Genomic DNA, 21345 nt, shown 5'->3' with positions numbered 1-21345 from the left:
CACAAATTAACATAGGAAGGTTCTTTTTATTAAGTCAGACCATTGGTCCAATGGTCCCAATGTCATCTACACTGACTGGCAGCAGCTCTCTGAGGTTCCAGGCAGGGGACACTCCTAGCCCCACCTGGAGATGTTTGGGGTTGAACCTGTGACCTTCTGAATACAAAGCAGATGCTCTTCCACTAAGTTCTTACCATTCTCCACCTCTTTTACTGTCCTTGGCAGATGTCAGTGTGATTGGGCTATTTCACTCTAGCAGTGGATTCATAGACTCTTATAGAATTGTAGGGTTAGAAGGGACCACAAGGGTCACCTAGTTCAAGCCCCTGCAATGCAAGAGTCTTTTTGCCCAGTGTGGGACTCAATCCCATAATCCTGAGATTAAGAGTCTCATGCTCCACCAGATGAGCTATCCAACGGAGACTGAGCGATCCAAATATTCCCTCAAGACTTCTTAGATGTAAACGCATGTCCTTTCAATTAGAAATTCAGGCTGTGTGTGTGTGTGTGAGAGAGAGAGAGAGAGAGAGAGATCACAGAGCATTACTAAATTCCAGACACTTCTGGAAGTAGCATGTGAGACTAGTGTAGCATGGGAAGCAACACTATTGTTGGGAAAATTGAACCCAATTTCTGACAAACAACAGGCGTTTATTTCTGCTATCAGCAAAACTAGCCCCAGCTCGCAAGTTGACACATTGTGGTTGCTGTTTGGGCCAATTCTTGGAAAGAGCCAGGCAATATCCTCTCCTCCATCTTTCATTTGGGGGTTGGCATTTCAAAGGACTTGGAACGAATGCCAGACAGTTTGGCAAGTCTCTAATTGACTGTTTCAGGGCAGTAAATTAACAGGAGGTCTCCCTGCTTCTCTTTCTGTTGTTTTTCTTCTTAATTTTATCAGGCGAACGGCTGCTTGGCAAAGGGGACCCACATTCTCCTCTGTGTGAATTCTGGGAGTGGGGTAAATACCTCTGGGGAGATATAAACTTAAGTTGCAACAACAGCAAAAAGTAGCTACACAGTGTGACATACTGAAATGAATGTGCAAGCAGTGTGGGCACCAAGAGACTATGTGTTCCAACATCAATGGTGCCAGTCATTTGGCATTAAAATATGCGCCAGCTGCAAAGCCTTGGATCGGGATAAGTCAGAGAGTGCTGGCAGGCTGACAAGGTGCTGCTTTGGAAACATAGGGAGCTGCCTTATATTTAAGTCTGACAATCAATTCCTCTAGCTCAGCATTGTCCCACTGACAGGCAGCAGCTCTCCAGGGGTTCAGATGGGGGACATTCACAGTCTCACCTGGAGATGCCAAGAACTGAACCTGGGACCTTCTGCGTGGGAAACTGATGCTCAGCTGTTGAGCTCAGGCCTTCCCCTTGGACAAAGATGGGCAAATCAGTTAATTCTGGTTTATCCCACTTTCTCATTTTTCCAGCCTTTATCTTAGTTCCGCACATTTTCTTATCAATTTGCCAATTGTTATTTTTTAAGTCCTCTTGAAATTGGTGCAGTTTTGGGGGTAATATACACAGTTTTATATGCAGCACAGGATTCTAAAGAGAGGCACAGCAGAGAGAAAAGGAAAAATACACAGCCTACATGAACACAAATTGTGCATTTTAAAATAAGAGTACAGGCATCCCCACACTTACATGTCATCAGCTCGCACATGACCATGTATACGTGCGGTGCTTGGACATAATTAAAAATGAAAAAAAATTATAGCCAGAAATGGTGGGTGAGAGCTGGAAAGTACATTGTGGCTCGTAAGGAGACCCGTCTGAAGAGCCTGAAGAGGACATCAGTGAGCCAAACATCCAGAAAAAAAGAGACTCAACAGCTACAAAATGGCATGCAGGAATTCTTGAAGCTATGCTACCCTGCACAACAGCTGTTGGACAGGAAGCTATATGTACTGCAGGGAGCTCCCCACTTACGTGCATTTCAATTATGCACATGGGGGCCTGGAATGTAACCCCAACATAAAATCCATGAACAGAGAAGAGAAAATTAAGGGGAGACAAGATAGCAACCTTCAAATATCTGAAGGTCTGCTGTCATATAGAAGATGTAGCCGGCTTGTTCTCTGTTGTTCCAGAGGGAAGCTCTAGAACCTATGTGTGGAAATAGAAGGGCAATATATTTTTACCAACTTTATTAGGAGTAACTTCCTAACAAAAAGCGAATATTTAAAACATAAGGAGAACCCTGATGTATCCTAGACTGGCACACATGACATTTTATTCTAGAATCCATTGAGATGCAGCACTTCACCCCTTATATAGCCCACACCCATAGAATCATAGAATCTTAAGGTTGGAAGGGACCCCAAGGGTCCTCTAGTCCAACCCCCACATGCAGGAATAGCAGCTAAAGCATCCATAATAGATGGCCATCCAACCTCAGCATACAAACCTCCATGGAAGAAGAGTCCATCACCTCTTGTGGGAGTCTGTTCCACTGCCAAACAGCTCTGGCCAAGCTAGTTTCGCTGCATATTTTTGCCCCTAAGAAGCACTTCCCGAGAAGCTCATTTCAAATTAATTCTGCATTGCCCCTTGGTGTGTCCATTTGAAAGCAGATGCAAGCAGTTCTGCCCAATGACATCGTGGGTGGATGTATACCAAGATTGTAATGACCACTTCCATCTTTATTCACATGGGCATGTGCAGGGGGCGTAAAGGCATGGATAACCTAATCAAATGGATATCCAACAACCACACCCATCAATCTAGATGGAAAGCAGCATGTTGAGGAAGAGCATTAATGAGTCCAGATTGAGAAAAACTAAACTATTGTGCTACAAATGCAGCTCCACACCCCTAGTGGCCAACCAGATGCTTCTGGGAACTTGCAGGGAGGACCTGAGCCCCAGAGCCCTCTCCCCTCCTGCAGTTTCCGCCAAACGGTATTCAGAAGCATTACTGCCTCCAACAGTGGAGGTAGAACATGAAGACATCAAGGTTAGTAGCCACCAATAGCCTTACCCTCCATGAACTCCCTAACGGTAAGAGCTGTTCAACAGTGGAGCAAGCTGCCTCAGGGGGGCAGGGGGAAAGTTATCCTTCACTGGAGGTATTTCAGCATCTGTAGTCACGTCTTTCAGGGATGTTGTACTTGCATCCTCTATTGCATTTTTGTAATTGTTATGCCTAGAGGACATGGAGGCATCAACCCCCCATTTTTGGCCATCTGTTTGGAAGGGCAATTCTATGAAACTAACAGCTGTGAACACCGTAGAGAATTTGCTTGTCTCCTGACTTTATTTGCTAGTCTTTTTATCAGCTTACTTTTTACTGAATATGTTTGTTTCCCATTCATTGAATTCAATGTGACTTACCTCTAAGTAGACAGGGTTACAACTGCAGCCTTCATGCAGTTGCGCTTCCCTCTCATTGTAGATGTTCCTTTAGATTTCCTGGCTATACATCAAATGCAGGGTGTTCCTTTAAAGACACAAAAGGCATCCAAGTTAATGCAGGCTAGTTTGCGGTACTAGCAGTAGCTTTGACGGAATAATTGATTTATACAAAGCAACTACCCTAAGCAAACTGCATGACGAAGGAAAGGCGCATTTGGCTGAGCAAGCAGCCACCATCAGTTGAAATTATGGGCTACGTATACACTTAAAGCAAAATGCTCCTCCACAAAGAATCCAAAGAACTGTAGTTTACCTCTCATAGAACTACAGTTCTGGCACCCATAATAAACTACAGTTCCCTGGATTCTTTAGGGGAAGTAATATGTTGGTGAATATGCAGCCAGCCATGGTGGGAAGAAGCTGCTTCATCCAAGCTCCATACATAAAGGTGATGCACATTGTATTACCCAACTTGCAGGTAATTGCCACGTAAAATGGTGTAGGTTGGTTGGTCCTCCCAGGTGTGGTGTATGTATCTCCCTCATTACAATGGTACCTTGGTACTCAAACTTAATCAGTTCTGGAAGTCTGTTCCAAAACCAAAGCATTCCAAAACCAAGGTGCACTTTCCCATAGACAGTAATGCAAAATGGCTTAATCCGTTCCAAACTTTTAAAAACAACCCCTAAAACAGCAATTTAACATGAATTTTACTATTTTATGAGACCATTGATCCATAAAATGAAAGCAATAAACAATGTACTGTACTATAAAATAAATAAAACAGTATTGTAGATGATAAAATAGAATTTTTAAAAAAATCTTACCTGCACTGATGATAGTCATAGTCTGGAATTTATTCATGTCCACAGTCACACAATCAATCAATCAATCAATCAATCAATCAGTAGCTGAACTGGGATCCACACAGTCACAAAAACAAATTAACTGAAAAAGCATCAAAACAAAAAACGCAAAATAAATAACAAAAACAACTTCACCAAATGTAAGCTCCAAATATCACCTCAGAACACTGCAGTTGGAAATGGAAGGCTTGAATTATAATGGAGGGACGGACACAAATTAGCAGTGCAACAGGAAACACAGGGGGACGCAAATCAGCAGCGCATTCCTGTTCACCCAGGCATTTGGTGGCTGAAATATTATTGATTCTGGCCTCATTGAAACTTGGACTCAGCTACATTAGGAAAGCAATAGTGATTTGAATGAGCTATAAACATGCAACATCAGATGACGACAGAGAGCAGAAAATTTTGAAACACAATTTTCCATAGATATTTCCCCCACTCATTTCTGACTTATTTATAGCGTTTATTTTCCTGTGTTTAGATCCATCCACTATTACATATGAGGGTTTATGACCATTTTTTTAATGTTCTTAATTCCTTTCAGATGTTTTAAATATATTACAATTTTATTTTAATCACATTGTTTTCCTGCTTGATTGTTTTCTGGCCTCGTCCCTTTGGGGAGGAAGGGCAGGATAGAAATTTAATAAGGTTATCATCATCATCATCATCATGCATGGCTGCATACACATTATACATTTAAAGCACATTCAAGGTACATTTCCTCCCTCAAAGAATTCTGGGCAATGTAGTCCACCCTTGCATAGCATTACATCCCATCACCCTTAACAAATTACAGCGCCCCTGATGGCAGAAGGAATGTTTTTTTAATATGTTTTGAAGGCATATTATGTTCACAGCCGAAGTGCCTATTTTGTCAAATGTATGCCCAAGAATCAGCTAACCCTAACCCTAACCCAAATGGGAATTCCTAAGTATCCGTTGAGCAAAATGCAATACAACAAGATGTATGCACAGTTGTATACACTGATTTCACAATATCATTTTGCCCTGCTTGCTTGATTCATGCTGAGCATCTATGGAAGGGAATCCCTCATCATTAGACAGGTAGGCCAACTGGAGACCACCTTATGCACCTGCGCCCACTGCATTCTACAGGAATGTCTTTCACTGAAGTCCCTTAGGTATCAGAAGCCCTCTCCACAGTAGCTCAGAGCAGGGCTTTCAGCATGACAGCACCTGCTTAGTGGAAGATGTTCCCTGTTGAGATATGACAGTCGCCCACTCTCTGTACTTTACAGAAACAACTGAAGACATTTTTGTTTCGACAGGCTTTCTCAGCCAGATAAATAGGTCCCTGTTTCAAGGTGTTCATTTTGCATTGTTTTAAAACTTATCTTCAGGGGAGGTTTGCACTGTTTTCAAAATGGTTTTAACCTGTTTCCATACAGTGCCTGTAAATCACCTTGAGGCATATAAGGAAGGTGATTTATGAAACAAGGAGGGGGAGGAGGGGGAGGAGGAGGAGGAGGAGGAGGAGGAGGAAGAAGAAGAAGAAGAAGAAGAAGAAGAAGAAGAAGAAGAAGAAGAAGAAGAAGCCATAGAACCTAGCCTGTTGAGCATATAGGAACTTACCTTATGTTAGATCACATTTTTAGCCATAATCACTTTATTTTTTATTCCCCTCCCCCCAAATTTTATTTATTTATTTATTTTGTTTAAGTAAGTAGTACAGAAAACAACAACAAAGAGAGAGAAATAGATTGAAAACAATCCAGAAACACTGAAAGTAAATATTACATATCATATAATACTCTCCCCCTCCCACCCGCAGCTTCCCTCCGCTACAATTTGACTTCTTTGAATCTCTATTTCCACCTTTATCTTTGCATTCTCCAAATATATCATTCTTTGTATTTCTTTTATCTCTTCTCTTTTCCAAATCATAGATGTACTTTGCATTTTTATTCTAGGCATATTAGCATATCTTTCTTAGAACAATATTTTAACATATAATATTTGAAACATTTCCATTCCTTTTTTAATTTTTGGTTTGACTGATATCATATGATTGAGGTTAGCTTTGCCAGTTCTAAATATTCATTTAATTTGCAAATCCACTCCTCTTTTGAGGGCAAGATTTGAGATTTCCATTTAGAAGAAGTCACTACCCTGGCTGCCGTAGTTGCATATAGAAAAATTCTTTATTCCACTTGCGCTATATCTTTCCCTATCAAGCCTAGGAGATATGCCTCTGGTTTTTTAGCAATTGGGATTTTCAACATTTCCTCATGTATTACTCCCCAAAATTTCTTAATCTCCTCACAACCCCACCACATGTGTATTGTTGTTCCTGCTTCTTTGCCACTTTCCAACAGAGGTTGGATTTCAATTTATAGATTTTGGCCAGCTTAACTGGTGTTAAATACCACCTGTGGAACATTTAAACAAAATTTTCTTTAATCATGTAAGAGGTGGTAAATCTTATATCCTCTCACCAGGATTTCTCCCATTGCTCTAAGTATATCGTATGTCCAACATCTTGAGCCCATTTGATCGTAGTTCTTTCATTTCTTCATCCATCAATTCCCAATCAAATAAAAGATTATATGTTTTAGACAGTATTTTCTTATTATTTTGTAATATTGTGGTGCTCAGTTTAGAATCCTCTTTTGCAAAACCTTTTTTAAGATCTGAATTAAATACACTTCTTAGTTGCAGGTATTGCCATCTATCTGACACATATTGTCGTATCTTCTCATAGGGTTTTATTCTGAGTTTTCCTTGATCTTTCTCCAGTAGTTGTCTATATAATGTCCAGTTTGTTCTCATATTAAGCTTTTTCACAGCATGCGCCTCCAGCGTCGAAAGCCACCAGGGGGTTTGTGGTTCCAGTTGCCATTTATATTTGTTCCAGACTTTATATAATGCATTCCTGAGTAAATGATTTGTAAAAACTTTATGGACTTTTGCCTTCCTGTAAATGAGATACAGCCACATTCACTTTAAACATCCATGGCCTCAACCAAAGAAACCTGCAAGATGTAGCTTTTTATGGTTGTTAGGAGGGGACTTTGTCCACCTGGTTCAATAGTGACCCTCCAGGGTCTCAAGTAGAGGCCTTTCCTATCACTTCTATGTGAATCTTTCTTATGCCATGGGCTAATCTGGAACTGTATACATACACAATGTGCAATCTAACCACTGAGCAATGGTTCCTCCTTCCAGCAGGAGTCCTCCCCACTCTCCAACAACCGACAGCACCAACTCGACAGAATTCCACTAGGCTTTAAGAAGCACTGCAGTGTTTGGTGAAACGTCTTTCTGTGAGCATGAGGAACAGGGCTGTGCATCTCTGTGCAGTCATTAGAGTACCGACTGTGGCTTTTATGGAGGTTCAGCAATGGGCTTTAATTAAAAAAATGTGCACGCAGGTTATTTCAAGAGAAACAATGACTGTACACACACACACACACACACACACACACACACACACACCCTCTTCTCTCCCTGGCCAGATCATCACCAACCCATGCCTTTATAACATTAGAACAAAAGATGAGCCTTGCTGGATCAGGCCAATGGCCCATCTAATCATAGAATTACAGAATCTTAGAGTTGAAAGGGTCATTAGTTCAATCCCTTGCAATGCAAGAATCTCAACTAAAGCATTCATGACAGATGACCATCCAACCTAGTTCTGCATACGCTGGCCAATCAGGTGCCCCAATGGGAAGTCCAGATTCCAGAGGCAGAAGCAACCTTGTGATTCATCCTGTCTTCAGAGGCATGTTGTCTCTGATGCTAAAGGCAATAGAGCCATTGTTATACAGTGCTTTGAGGACAATTTGGACTTAAAAGAAGAGAGAAGGCTCACCCATACTGTTTAATGTGGATTGTAAGCTTCCTGTTCCTTGATTAATTCTCAGTTGTCCATATAATGTTCTCCTATAAATCACTGCCCAAACTTTCTCCTCCCTTAGTCTGCATTTACTCATTCCTTCCCCTTTTCAGAGTATCCCTGGGAAGAGAAAATCCAGACTGACGAAGGGGAAAGGGTGGGGAGGCAGTGATTTAGAGGACAATGTCATATGAACAATGGAGAATTAATAGAGGCACAGGTTTCTTCGTGTCTACACTAAACGACAGTATGGAGGAGCAGAGAGAGAGAGCACCAATAGTATCTGAAGTGACCAATTCATACAATCAAACTGATGGTGTCCCCATTCCCCTATAAATAACACAAACGACCAGTCCATAAAACCCAATTGATGGTATCTATACGCCTCCATATTTGACGTATTATTGAGATTTTTCCTTAGGTTTCTCTTCGAGAAAACCCATCCTTCTTCCTCAACAGACAGAAAAAAAAATAGATAAAAAGAGGAGCATCATGAAAGCTTCCAGAGCTGTATCGATCTTGCCTCCCATGTCCAAAGAGAATTGTTTACGTGCCGAGCATCAGAAAGCTCACAATTTTTTTTTATTGTAAATACTCATCTCCCCTGCATAGACACCAAAGAGCTGAGGGTGCCTGTTATTATACTTTCTACCTGAACATCTTGCTTTTCCCTAAAAAGTTTCCAGGCACAAGCAATCTCGACATCTGTTTCAAGGAACTCGGCTGGAAACGCAGTTCCGCGCAGCCAAATTGCTTGTGCTTCTATGGAGGAAATGGCTATTTATTTTATGCTGCCATCTGGGCTCTAAATAGTATCTTTTGTCATTTGCGGCCTTGAGTTTGGTTTTCTCCCCTTTTTTCTTCCTCTCCACCAGATATAAAATGAAATGCTTTCTAAATTAGGTTTGTTGTATACCACACAAACTTTTTTTTTTTAATGTAAAAAAAATAAAATAAGAAGTGTCATAAATTACTTGGGGAGATTGATTTGGCCATGAGAGTTGGAATCAGCCCACCTCCTTAAACTTTATAAATACCTAGGTATCTGTTGGCTTGCTGAATTACTGTTGTTCTGTATATCTGGTTATTTTAAGCTATGTTAGAATATGGGGCTTCTCTAGATTAGAAGGAAGAAATGTGGTCTCCCCAGTACTCAAACTCCAGGGTAGATTACTGCAATGCACTGTATGTGGGACTTCTCTTAAAGACAGTACAGAAACTACCGCTGGTCCAAATACCATCACCACTGAGTGGGATGGCTGTACTCCAATTTAGGATATATTGCATTGGCTATGTATATACATTACCAGGCCCAGTTTAAACTGTCAGTCTTATCATTTAAAAACACTGAATGACTTGGGTCCTAGGTACTTAACAGATTCCTATATTCTCCTGTCCAATATTAAGATCTTAAGAGAGACACTTCTTGTGGTTGCACTAATGAGTGGGGCACATTGCATGGTGAGCCCCCCAGAGAGGACCTAACCTGTGATATTTCCTCAGTAATTGAGATCTCTAACTTCTGAAATACAGCTGGCATTGTTGTCTCTGTCTATTTTGATGACAAATAAAAACAATTTTATTCTCCCAGGCTTTCCTTGGGGACTAATGGGAGACCATCTTGGCTGTCTCTTAGTGCAGACCCAGGTCACTGAGCCTGAGCTTCCACAGCTAACACCCACCATGAACCACCATTGCCAGAATTGGCAGCCACAGCAGCAGATACGTTCTGTGCTTATGCTCATATATATATTTTGTCTTGCTAATTATGCTCTCTTAAATGCACATTTTATATTTGAGTTCCTTTAGTAAGGTTTCATTTTGAAATATATAAGGTGGGTTTTATTTTTTGTTAACTTTGCTGTGTTAAATGTGCATTCTGTTGTTGACCTCCACTGCAATGTTTTGTTTTTGAACTCTTTAAGATAATGTTTTAGTTTCCTGTTATGTATGTTGCTTTATACTTTATATTTGACTTTCTTCTGTAATGTTTTATTTGGGGTGGTTTCATTCGATGTTTCAAGTAGGCTATAAACCGCTTTGGGATTTTTTTCTCTTAAGAATGTAAAACGGTATGGAAATGAAACACCCTGGGATCATGGCAGTGATGAAGGGAGGGATATGAATTTAAGCAACAAATTAACGAAAAAATAAATAAATAGATGTGTATACAGAAGCACAGGAAACTGACTTAATCAAAGCATTGGTCATCTAATTTAGTATTGTCTACACTGACCAGCAGTGGGTCTCCGGGGTTTCTAGCAAAAGCCTCTCCAGCCCTACTGGAGATACTGCAGATGGAATTTGGGACCCTCTATGTGCAAAGCAGATGTTCTACCTCTGAGCTATGACTGTTCCCAACATAGGGAAGGTCATACCACAGTTCTTTGGTCAATAGCATTTGTAATTATTGCTAGCAACCCTGGGATCATATTTCTGGCACCAAAACATGAGGGGTTAACCAATACAAAATAAGTGTTATCCCCACCCCAAATTAATTTTTAAGGCCCCTTTAGCATCTTGCATCAGGTCTACCAATAGTTTAGGTTAGAAAAGAGTGTGGATTGTTGCCATTTGGAATGCATATCTACCTGGCTTTCATCATGTATTGAGTTAAATTAGAACAGATGGACACTAGTAGATTACCAAGAAATGCTTCTTGGAGCAGCCAAAAGACAGTTATGTCAACATATAACTCTCTAAATGCAACCATAAAACATAGCGGGGGGGGGGGGGGGCTGGGATCTGCAAAACCTAATCAAGATGGATTTAAGATGTGCCCAGGAAACCATTACAAATAAATTAAGGGGTTATTACATTCAGCAGGATATGGAAGAGATCCAGACCTCAGTCTTTATTCCCTATATTTGGCAGCTAAAGTGATGCACAATTTTGGAAGGTTTATTTCCATGGCTCAACCTTTAGGCTGTTGCAAAGAGCCTTCCTGACTTTATGTTCTTAGTCTATGCTAACTTGGTACTTGACGGAACATTGCCAAAAGATGCCTGTGAAACTCCAGTTATGGATTTCTGGGTACATTGTCCCATATGTACTTTACACAGGAGGAAGTTTCTACATGGCATTTGCAGGAAGGGCACATGTTCAGCCCCTCATATTTCCAGGTGAATGAACAGAAGAAGCTGCCTTATGGAGACCCACAAAATCCCCCATGAAGGGGATGGGCACCCACAAATTTTGGTGCCAGGGCCATGCACACTGCATGGCACCCATGACCTTGGGCACCCGGGGCCAAGTTGGAACCATTGTTAAATGGTACCAATTTTGGGTAAGATTGTTTGCATGGCCAGTTAAAAGCTAAATGTGGTATTTCAGCTGGGTGAATATCTTTTGGTAAAGCTCAATTTGTTTCACAGGTTGGTTGGATGTATGCAGGCAGAAGCAAGCACCACTGAGTTCAACGGAGCCTACTCCCAGAAAAGTATGCAAAGGATTGTATGAATTGGGATCCAACTGATCTGAGTGGAAGCAGTGAGACCCATGCAAGACCATGGAAGCATAACACACTACTGGCAAATGCTCTTTACATTTCCCACAACGTGCTGAAGAGATTTTACAAGGGACATTCTGGATCTTTGTCCAGAAGGAGTAGAGAACGTTCTTGTGCCCAGGTCCTGCCTGCTGGTTTCCCACAAGTATCTGGTTGGCCAGGATGCTTGACAAGGTGGGTCATTGGCCTGATCCAGCAGGCTCATGTTCTTATGTTTGTGGGAAGTAAAAAGGGTTGTCTGCTACTGCCAGGTAGATCCACCGGGCAGGCAATAAAACCAGTTCGCTCTGTCCAAAGCTGCTGTGATCAAGATAACTAGAACCTTGAAACAAAACTTGGTTGAAATCTCATCCCCTCACACACCTTCCTGCATCAAGATTTTCCTCTATGCTGAGGTTTTCCTATAAATCTGTCCCACAAACCACTCAATAATAATAATAATAATAATAATAATAATAATAATAATAATAGAAGCTTGTCATTTTATAGCAAGGCACAGTGAAAGTGTTTAGGAAATGGAAGAACTTGATTGCAATAAAATAACTCTCTGTGCTGCGGAATCCAATTTTTAAGAGAATGTTTATGAAGCTTTTAGAAACTATGAAGGGCAAAGAGTTTGTGTGATCTGTGCATTCTATTTATTTCCTGAAATCGTGCAGCCATGCCTTCAGGAAGCCCGATAACCCGTCTGGCTTGGAATTTTCCAGTGTCTTTTATAGTTGAGTAAAAACGAGTAAATCGTATATCCAGCTCATATGAAACAACTAATGACTCACAAGGAAGCAATATTACCAGCAAGTCTACCTGTGAGTGAGTGCCTAGTTCATATAGAGATAAAATTAAACTACAAAAGACTCCATTAAAGTAACAGTAAGAGTCCTGGCAGAAGCCCATAAAATAAGGGAGATTCAAAGAGTTATGGATGAAACTACCTGTATACCCTTTAACTATAGTTTTAAATTACAGCAGATGGTAGGAGGGGAAGAAATCTCTGGTATCCTCTGTGTTGTAAATGCTTTTGCACTTCATGGTTGGAGTGTAAGTCGTACACTTAACTCTGTATTTTCTGGAGGGTGTAGACTGTAGCTGCCTGTAGCTTTTATAGCCACATGGACAGTTTGCCTTTAAAACAACCACCACCAGGTATTATCTGACAGTTAAATCAAATGGTTACTAGAAGCAAGTATCCATATTGCAGCCCAGCGGCAGAGGGTCTCACATAAGGTCTCAGGTTCAACTGCTTGCACTTCCAGGTACGGATGTCCCAGAGAGCCTCTGACAGTCGGTGAAGACAATACTGACCTAGATAGACCAATGGTATGACTCTGTTAAAGGCAGTTGCCTATGTTCCAATACAATGGTAACTTGGGATGCGAACGGGATCCGTTCCAGAGCCCCGTTCGCATCCAGAAGCAAACATAACTAGCGACGGCATGTCTGCGCACACATGCGTTGCTTTTCGCTGCTTCTGCTCATGCGCAAGACATCATTTTGAGCATCTGCGCATGCGCGAGCAGCAAAACCCGGAAGTAACATGCTCTGTTACTTCTGGGTTGCCGTGGAGCGCAACTCGAACACACTGAACATGAAGCATATTCAACCTGAGGTATGACTGTAATCTTGTCAGTTGGCAATTAGCACCAGCAGCTAATTCTCAAGGCGCATGTATTCATTGCAGGGGTGGAAAGCCCATGGCTCAGCAGACAGCAGTGTCCAACAGGGCTATGCAGGTGAGACTGTGCTGTTGGCTTCCCAAGACAATTAATAGTTGTGGATTACCAAGAAGGGGAGGGGCAAGGCAGCGGGGTGTTCAGTGTGCTACACCCCACTATTCATTGCTGCAGAGAGGACAAAGCTGACCTAGATGGATCAGGAGAATAATACCTCAAGGACCACCTCCCTACATGTGAACCTACCCAGACCCTGTGATCATCGTGTGAGGTCCTTCTTCATGTGCCTCCTCCATGTGAGGTCTGGAGGGTGGCCACATCAGAATGGTTATTTTCTGCAGTGATCCCTTCTTGTGGGCTTCCTATATGCATCTGGGGTTGTTCTCTCCAGAAGGGCCTAACAAAGCCTATTGTTTAACCAATAGACCATGAGCTCTGGTTTTAAGCTATGAGGATCATTAGGCAAATATATGGTTAGGTGGTTCTTTATGTGCATTATTGGCAATAAAATTAAGAATTGCTGTTCTGGATTTGTTTGGACGGATTGCCCTATTTTGAAGAGCAAAAAAGAGGATACATTTGTTGACTTCTACTTTTAATTATGGATTGCTATGATGACTCTACCCATGGAAAGGGGCCTTGTCCTGGAAAAAGAGGACATTTTACAAACCTGAGTGAATGGAATAATGCTTATTATGCTAATTCTGGACAGTTGAAATCATGCACTGCTTATGTATCTGGGATGAGGGTTATGTAGGGCCTGAATAAGGTATGATCAATTTCATTAAGTTCAGCAACAATAGGTAGATTTGGAGGCAGGTATGCAGTTGGCAAGCTGGATATGTTGCAGGAACAGCAGGCAGCCTTGCTCTTGCTGGATGAAGAATTCAAACTCAGATTACTATTTCTGCCAAAATCTTTAATGCTCAAATAAGTATGGCGCACAGATAACGCAAGGGTTAAAAGCACAGCAGGTGATACACATGGTTCAACAAGGTAAGATGCTGATCCATCCATTGACACACCTCCCAGGTTTAAAGAGCAGGGCAGGCACACCTTTAGCAGAGCAAGCAAGAAGCATCTGTGGGCTGGGCAGCCAAATACACACTCTGTTGAGTGAGCTGAGCCCAAGCTGTCTGTTTGCACTGACTCTGGTGTCTCCATGTCCTTAGCTCACAGGTAGACTTGCACTCTAGCAGCTCCCCTGCAGTTGGAGCACCACAGGCAGGAGATGATGGCCAAGGAAATTCTTGTGGAGAAGGGGGCTGCTTGGGAGTGTCCGTGGGCTTCTTTTCTGACAACCTGCTGGAATCTACTCCAGGGTGCGGCTCCACATCCATGATCTTCTCCCCATACAATTCCAAGACCTGCTATGAACCACATGAAACTTGTCCAAACCTGCTAGGTCCCTCCCTGGGATTTCCTGACTCCAGCTCCTTGAGTTCCTCCCACTTTTCTTCTTGATATGACAAGTCACTCCAGAACATCTCCATGTGGAGGTCTCTGCACTTAAGCTAAGAGGGGCAGCACCATGCATGGATAGGGGCTGTTCAGGGTTAAACAAAAAAAGGGGGGAGTCTATAGTGGATTGCAGAATGAGTGGAGGTCTCTTGTTCAGTCAGGTTTCGTTATAGAGGCAGAAATAAAGTATTCTGTGGTCTGTCTGAACTAATTTTCATGGGATTTCTTCCCATTCCAACATTTTTATACACCCTTCCACATCCCTTTTTGCTATACAGCCAACACTGACACATGGTTCTAGATGAATGTTAATCAGTGTGCAGAGAGCACAACAGTAGTTCACAACTTTACCCTGTCTGAATCACTGTAGTACATTGCCTGAAGCATGTCTTGGCTTGCAAAACACATCACAGGAGCTAAATACCTGTCTTAATTGGGGCTCCAATGTCTAATCAATTAATCATTAAGTATTTTTATTGACTAAAAAGAGGGGCATGGTGAATGGAGCATCATATTCCTTTTGTATGAAGAAAACATTATTCAAATTGACGTACTTGTAAAGATTCTAGGTGCTACCTTTAAAGAGGCATTCTTCCTTCTCTCTCTCTCTCTCTCTCTCTCTCTCTCTCTCTCTCTCTCTTTCTTTCTCTCTCTCTCTCATTTAAGGGAATGAGATGATGCCACTAGAATAAATGTATGCATAATCTAACAGGCAAATCATGCCGCTTGCTTTGGAAATACTGTTTTACTTCTGTGCAAATTTCATCAGCTGATAAATCAGTCAATTGGCTACCAGGCCCACAATTAATTAAAATGTCTTTAACAGAGTACTAATACCATAAAAGCCCACACGCAAAGCAATTGGTTGTTAATGAGAGTGCCACAATGAAACACTGGGTGTGTATTCTTAGAAGATAGTGCATTTTGTTCCCCATCACAATGTCCCCAGGTTCTGTGGCTCCTATTAAAAAATAAATAAATCTGCAAAACTCAGGTTCCCCCACCCCAGCTGATACCCCTCTGTTGCATATGGTGATGTCATTCTGGCTACAGAAGAACAGTCACTATTAGCGTGTAGGATCCTCTGCTGGCTGGAGCCCACTGGGACTGGTGGGGCAGACAGCAGAGAGCCCAGAAGTATGTGGAAGCAGAGCCAACTAATTCTCTTCCCTGCTGAGTTCTGCAAGGGCAAGACTAAGGTCACATTCACACCATAAATTTAAAACACTTTAATGATGCCACTTTAAATAGCCATAGCTTCCCCCAAAGAGTTGTGGGAGCTGTAGTTTGTTAAGAGGACCTGGAGTTGTTATTCCCCTCACAGAGCTGCAATTCACAGAGCATTTTAACAACCAATGTCTCTCGTGCTATTTTTCAAGAAAAAGGTGCCAGAACTTACCATGAGCACCTCCCTTGCTCTCTTTAAATGAGCAAGGGAGCCCACCTGAGAGGTGCTGGAACTGAGTTCCTGTGAGTTCCTCCTGAAAAATAGCCCTGAATATCTCTCTTCCCAGGGACCTCTGGGAATTGTAGCTCTTGGAGGGGAATAGGGGCCACCTAACAACTCTCAGCACCCTTAACAAACAACAACTCCCATAATTCCTTGGGGGAATCCAAAGTGGCATTGTAGTGCTTTAAATGTATGGTGTGAATGTGGCCTAAGGAAGAGGAAGCTGACAGGCAGTGTGGCCTCCTTGGCCAGTTAGTAAGAAGGCAGGCAAGTGGGGGAGGCTGGCAGTGTTTTGTGGGGCAGTGCCCCATTTTCCCGAATGGACCAGCCACTGCTGATGGGATCTGTAATAAGAGTTGTGAAATGGTTTTGTTTCATCCTCTCATGTTTGGGCGGCAGAAAAATGAGAGGACATAAATTCCTTTGATGGTGTTTTTGTCTGGAGGGAGGTTTTTCCTTCATCTTCTCCCTGTTCTCAGTGGGAAAATCCTTTTCCTCGTCTCCCTCTCATTTTCTTTGCTCCATATGCTAGCTATTTCAAGGTAAGGCCTTGAAAAACAACAATCCACAGATTATGAGTTCTTCCAAAGTTCTTTCCTCTCCCCAACCCGGTTGCCATGCTGTTTTCCTTCTACATTCCTGCGGTGCCAACAGATGAAGCTGTAAGCCTGCTCATCTCCCTGCATCTAATCTTGATGTAGCTCAACAGCGGGGAAGGTGGGCAATTGGACGCTAGCAGTTGTTGGCAAAGAATGAACGCTGCAGCAGGATCAAATCTGGATGACACTCGACTTGCATAGAGAAAGCTGCCATTTCAGAAACTCGCCTCCTGGGCTAGGATTTTATTTTGCTTCAGTTGGAGAGAGAAATGATTGCTTTAAATGTCATTACTTCTTTGATACTTTTCCGTTTGGTCCTTATTCTTTTGCTTAAGTGTGTGTGTGTGTGTGTGTGTGTGTGTGTGTGTGTGTAATGATTAATCTACAGTGAACTACACAAATGTTGAATTTATAAGTGTTGGGGGGGGGGTTAATAAACCTCTTCACATTTAGGGCAGATCTACACCATGCATTTAAAAGACATCCCATGCATATTTAAAGCAAATGACTTCCCCCAAAAGAAACTTGGGAACTGTAGTTTCCCCTTCACAGAACTAATGTGTGCTGAATGTGCTATAAATATATGGTGTGGATCTGCCCATGTTCCTTTTAGAGAGGTAGCGTATTTGCCTGAGGGTTCATGAAATGAAGAAGCAGTTTTTGGTCTATGTTTGGACACAATTGGAGGCCATTTTGAATCAAGATGACAGACAGAATCTTTTAGACTTAGAATCACAGAACTGTGATTTTAACCCAATTTTAAAACTGTGCTGGCTTTTGTTGTTGTTTTAGAATTCCTGAGCAATGACCTGCAAATTTCATTAAGCTCTTATGAACCTTCCTCTTCTCTTCCCAGGGCTGGCCTTACCATTAGGTAAAGTGACCTTAGGCAACAGATACTGGGACGCAGTCACCACTGAAGCTATGCCATCCATACTTGTCCTTAGTCTCTCTGGGTAGCCAAGAGAGTAGAGGGCAATCCTCCTTGGCCTCTAGCCTGTTGGATGCAAGGATCACACCACTGTGTCTCCACAGCCACTGCAAAGCCCCCCCCCAACTCCCAGGAGGTAATAACTGGAATTCTTGTCACCTCAGCTGCACCTCCCCTCTCTCCAGCTCCAGCTGCTTCTCTCTCATGCACTATCTCTGTGGGACTGTCAGCCAATAAAATTGGAAGAGGATCATCTGTAGTTGTTTAAGGGCTTTCCCCAGACTTTGGCTGCTTGCCCTCCAGCACGACGACAGTGGCAGATTTCCAACAGTTCACACCTTCTGGCACCTTGCAAATGAATGGAAGTTCATTCTGCACTTGCAAGAAATCAATCCCTTGGTGTGGCAACCCCACACGTTTTGGCACCTGAAGTGAACAAGAAAGTGTACCCCCTGCCAGGGAAGGGGTGAGTAAAGATCTGCATTGGGAACAAGGGTGGAAGGAGGTCAGCAGTGCCTCCTGTTTGCCAAGAAGCCACTGTAGAAACAGCCAAGGAGGTGGCAGATCCAGCCTCCAAGGACCATGTTGCAGCTGTGGCAGTGGCAATAGTGGGTAAAGCATTTTTTGGAGGCTGGATCTGCTGCCCCTGCATATCCTGCCACACCTTGCCTCCTGGTAGGGCTGGCCCTGGGCAGCACACACTCTTTGGAGCTCCCTTTTAATATTAGGCAGGCACATTCGCTGTATTGCTTTCAGCTCCTGCGAATCACCTTTTCTTCATCTCAGCAATCCTACCCAGACAAGCCACTTATGATTTAATAAGTACAACGATATTAAAATCACTGGTTTTATTTTATATTTTAAAGAGGGTTTTTGTTTTTTGAAGGGGATAACTTGGTTATATCTGTGTGCTTTAAATGAACAATTTAGATTGTCTTTTGTGCCAAAGCTGTGTCTGCCCTGTGGCTGTTCCCCCTCCCCCCTCCCAACCACAAACACATGTCACTACAACCAGGACTTTTTTTCAGCTAGAACTCAATGGAACTGAATTCCGGCACCTCTAAGGTGGGCGCCATTACCATTATAAGAGAACAAGGGAGGCATTCATTGTGCATTCTGTCATGTCTTTTCCAAGAAAAATAGCAATGAGTACAACATATTTCATAGCTTGCATTTTACAGTACGTTATTGCCATGATAAGAAAGAATGCTGCTGCAGGTATTTAAAAACAAGGACATAGTGATCATTCTGCAAAAAGAGACCTCGCTGACTAATTGTGATACAATTCCACTGAATGAAGTTGTGAAAGGTGAACAGCCAGATGACAGGCAAACACTATGTCCACCTATGACTTATGACTTACATAGCTCTTTTTTTAGCTGCTGCTAATTGGGTAGTAGGCCCCATCCTTCATTTATCATGTTTGCTTTAGATTGTAAGGCACATCAGTTGGAATCATTCCTACTTCCTCAATTTCATGAAAGCACCAAGCTAGATCAAAATGCTCAATTAACTTTCATACTGCAGTTACGAAACAGCTTAAGAATTCTCCCTTTTCAGATTCTTCAACAGGTCACAGTGCCATCCTTACGAACTTTCAGCTCTCCAGCTGGGGTGGAATAAGTTAAAGGTTTGTTAAAGCCCTCTTACCAAGTCATAGTGAATAAGAGCAAGGGAGAATTTGGACCCAGTTCACATTTAAAGCCATATTTAATTAAATTTGCACCTTCTTAAACAATTTGAAAACCAAACCATAGCCATCTGTCAAAATTCACACTTATTTGAATTTTGTAATGCAGTGGTTCAACCAACTAAAATGTGTATATTAGGGGAAAGTGTGCATAAAAATGAACATATTAGTGAAAATGGCATACAAAAATGCCATTATATGAGGGAAAGTTACTAGCAAAAATATATACATTATTCAAAACTGCATACAAAAATGTTTTTATTACGAGGAATTCCCACTCAAATGCTTACAAAATGTGTGGTTGATATTATTTTTTTTAAAAAATTGCTAATTACAGCAGAAATGTGGAGAACTAAATTTTAAATTGGAAAAATGAGAAACAGAGACAACAACAGCAACTGGCTGTGTTTTCCCCAACTGAAAATGATATATTCTTCCATCTCTATTATAGTGAGCAAGCCCCCCCCCCCCCCGCTGTTAGTGAGCAATAAGAAAGTGGGATGCCCTTTTGTTTTCTTAGTTTTATTTTCATTAGAAGATAGGAGGCTGCCTTATACAGAATCAGACCACTGGTCCATCAAGTTCAATACTGTCCACACTGACTGGCAATGGCTGGGGATTGAACCCGGGATCTTCTGCAGGCAAACCTATTGAAGACAAGGTGCCCAGGTTAGTTATGTCCATCAATTTCAATGGGTCAACTCTTGACTAAGGTGAACATTGGATGCAACAACTCCTTCACTCTGCCAGTGAGCTATGGTTCCCCAGTCCCCGCATAAGCAAAGAGATTGCTTGAGCCAGCAATGGACAGCACAACAAGAATGTGGATGTGGGGCATTATTGTGTTTTGCACACCTGCACACCTTAAACAAAATATTTCTGCACTTTATGAACTTAGTTCTGCATCCTGTGCTCAAAGTGGCTACCCAGGTGCCTGTGGAAAGCCTTCCAGCAGGACCTGAGTGCAAGAGCGCTGTCCCCGGTCCTGTGGTTTCCACCAGCAGGTATTCAGAAGTATTACTGCCCCTGGCTGTGGAAGGCAGAACATAGCCATTGTAGCCAGAGCTCTTTTCAAGCCATCCAAGTTGGTGGCCATCACTGCTTCCTTTGAGAGTGAGATTCATAGTTTAACTCTGTGGTGCTTCAATAGAAGTCTGTCCTTTAATCCATCCTGAATCTTCCAACATTCAGCTTCGTTGTCTGTGGGTTCTAGTGTTATGAAAGAGGGAGACAAACTTTTAGCCACCCACTTTCTCCCTAATTTTATAAACTTCTGTCACTTCTTGCTCACCTTTCCCCCCCCAAAACTAAAAAGTCCCAAATGTTACAACATCTAACCCTCCTGCCGCTGTAAACGAGACAGGTTTAATGGGGATTGATTTTTGCTTCACAGCAAATGCCTCCTCAACTGAAACAAAAAAAAGGGGGAATAGGTAGCAGATGATGGTGAGGGGACTTTTGCTAGAAAGAGCTGCTGCCTGTCAGAGTAGGAAATCCTGTGTTAGGAATTCCCCATGCCCTAATATAAGGCAGTTTCCTGTGTATTCCTCCCCCCATGCATAGAGAAAAAGTGAAATGCATGTATAACATTTCCTCAGTTCATTACAAAATGAACTCTTGACCTAAAACACAGCTTGCTGAAAGCTCTCCTATGGAGAGAAAGAGACACAGATACAAGAAACCAGACATAAGACAAGAATACTACACAGTTATTAAGTCAAAGAGTTATTCTTGAAGATGCTGCTGTACTAGTAATCGTGGGTCTTACATGCTAAAATTAACAGTATCCATTGTGGTTGTAGGCCTCAAATTTATGAACTTGAGAAACATGTTTAAATAGCAGAGAGCTGTCTTGCTAAATACAGCTGCAATCACAATGACACAGAAGACTGGAGCAGGATTATTTTGTTTTGTTATCTCGTTTGTACCCCCAACCTTTTC

The 21345-nt window shown here is 42.1% G+C and overlaps 1 long non-coding RNA gene across 1 annotated transcript; it reads right to left on the bottom strand.

Annotated features, from left to right (window-relative positions):
• Nucleotides 1–987: 987 nt before the first annotated feature.
• LOC309523729 lies at nt 988–4663 on the bottom strand. The gene is made up of 3 exons (XR_014215574.1): nt 4192–4663; nt 3344–3449; nt 988–2117 (listed from the first exon to the last, which is right to left on the bottom strand). It is a non-coding gene; the product is annotated as an uncharacterized lncRNA (long non-coding RNA).
• Nucleotides 4664–21345: the final 16682 nt, after the last annotated feature.

The sequence above is a fragment of the Podarcis vaucheri genome (genome assembly GCF_965113315.1).
Source record: "Podarcis vaucheri genome assembly, chromosome: Z".
Taxonomy (NCBI): Eukaryota; Metazoa; Chordata; class Lepidosauria; order Squamata; family Lacertidae; genus Podarcis; species Podarcis vaucheri.
This window is presented reverse-complemented; position numbering and strand designations above follow the sequence as displayed.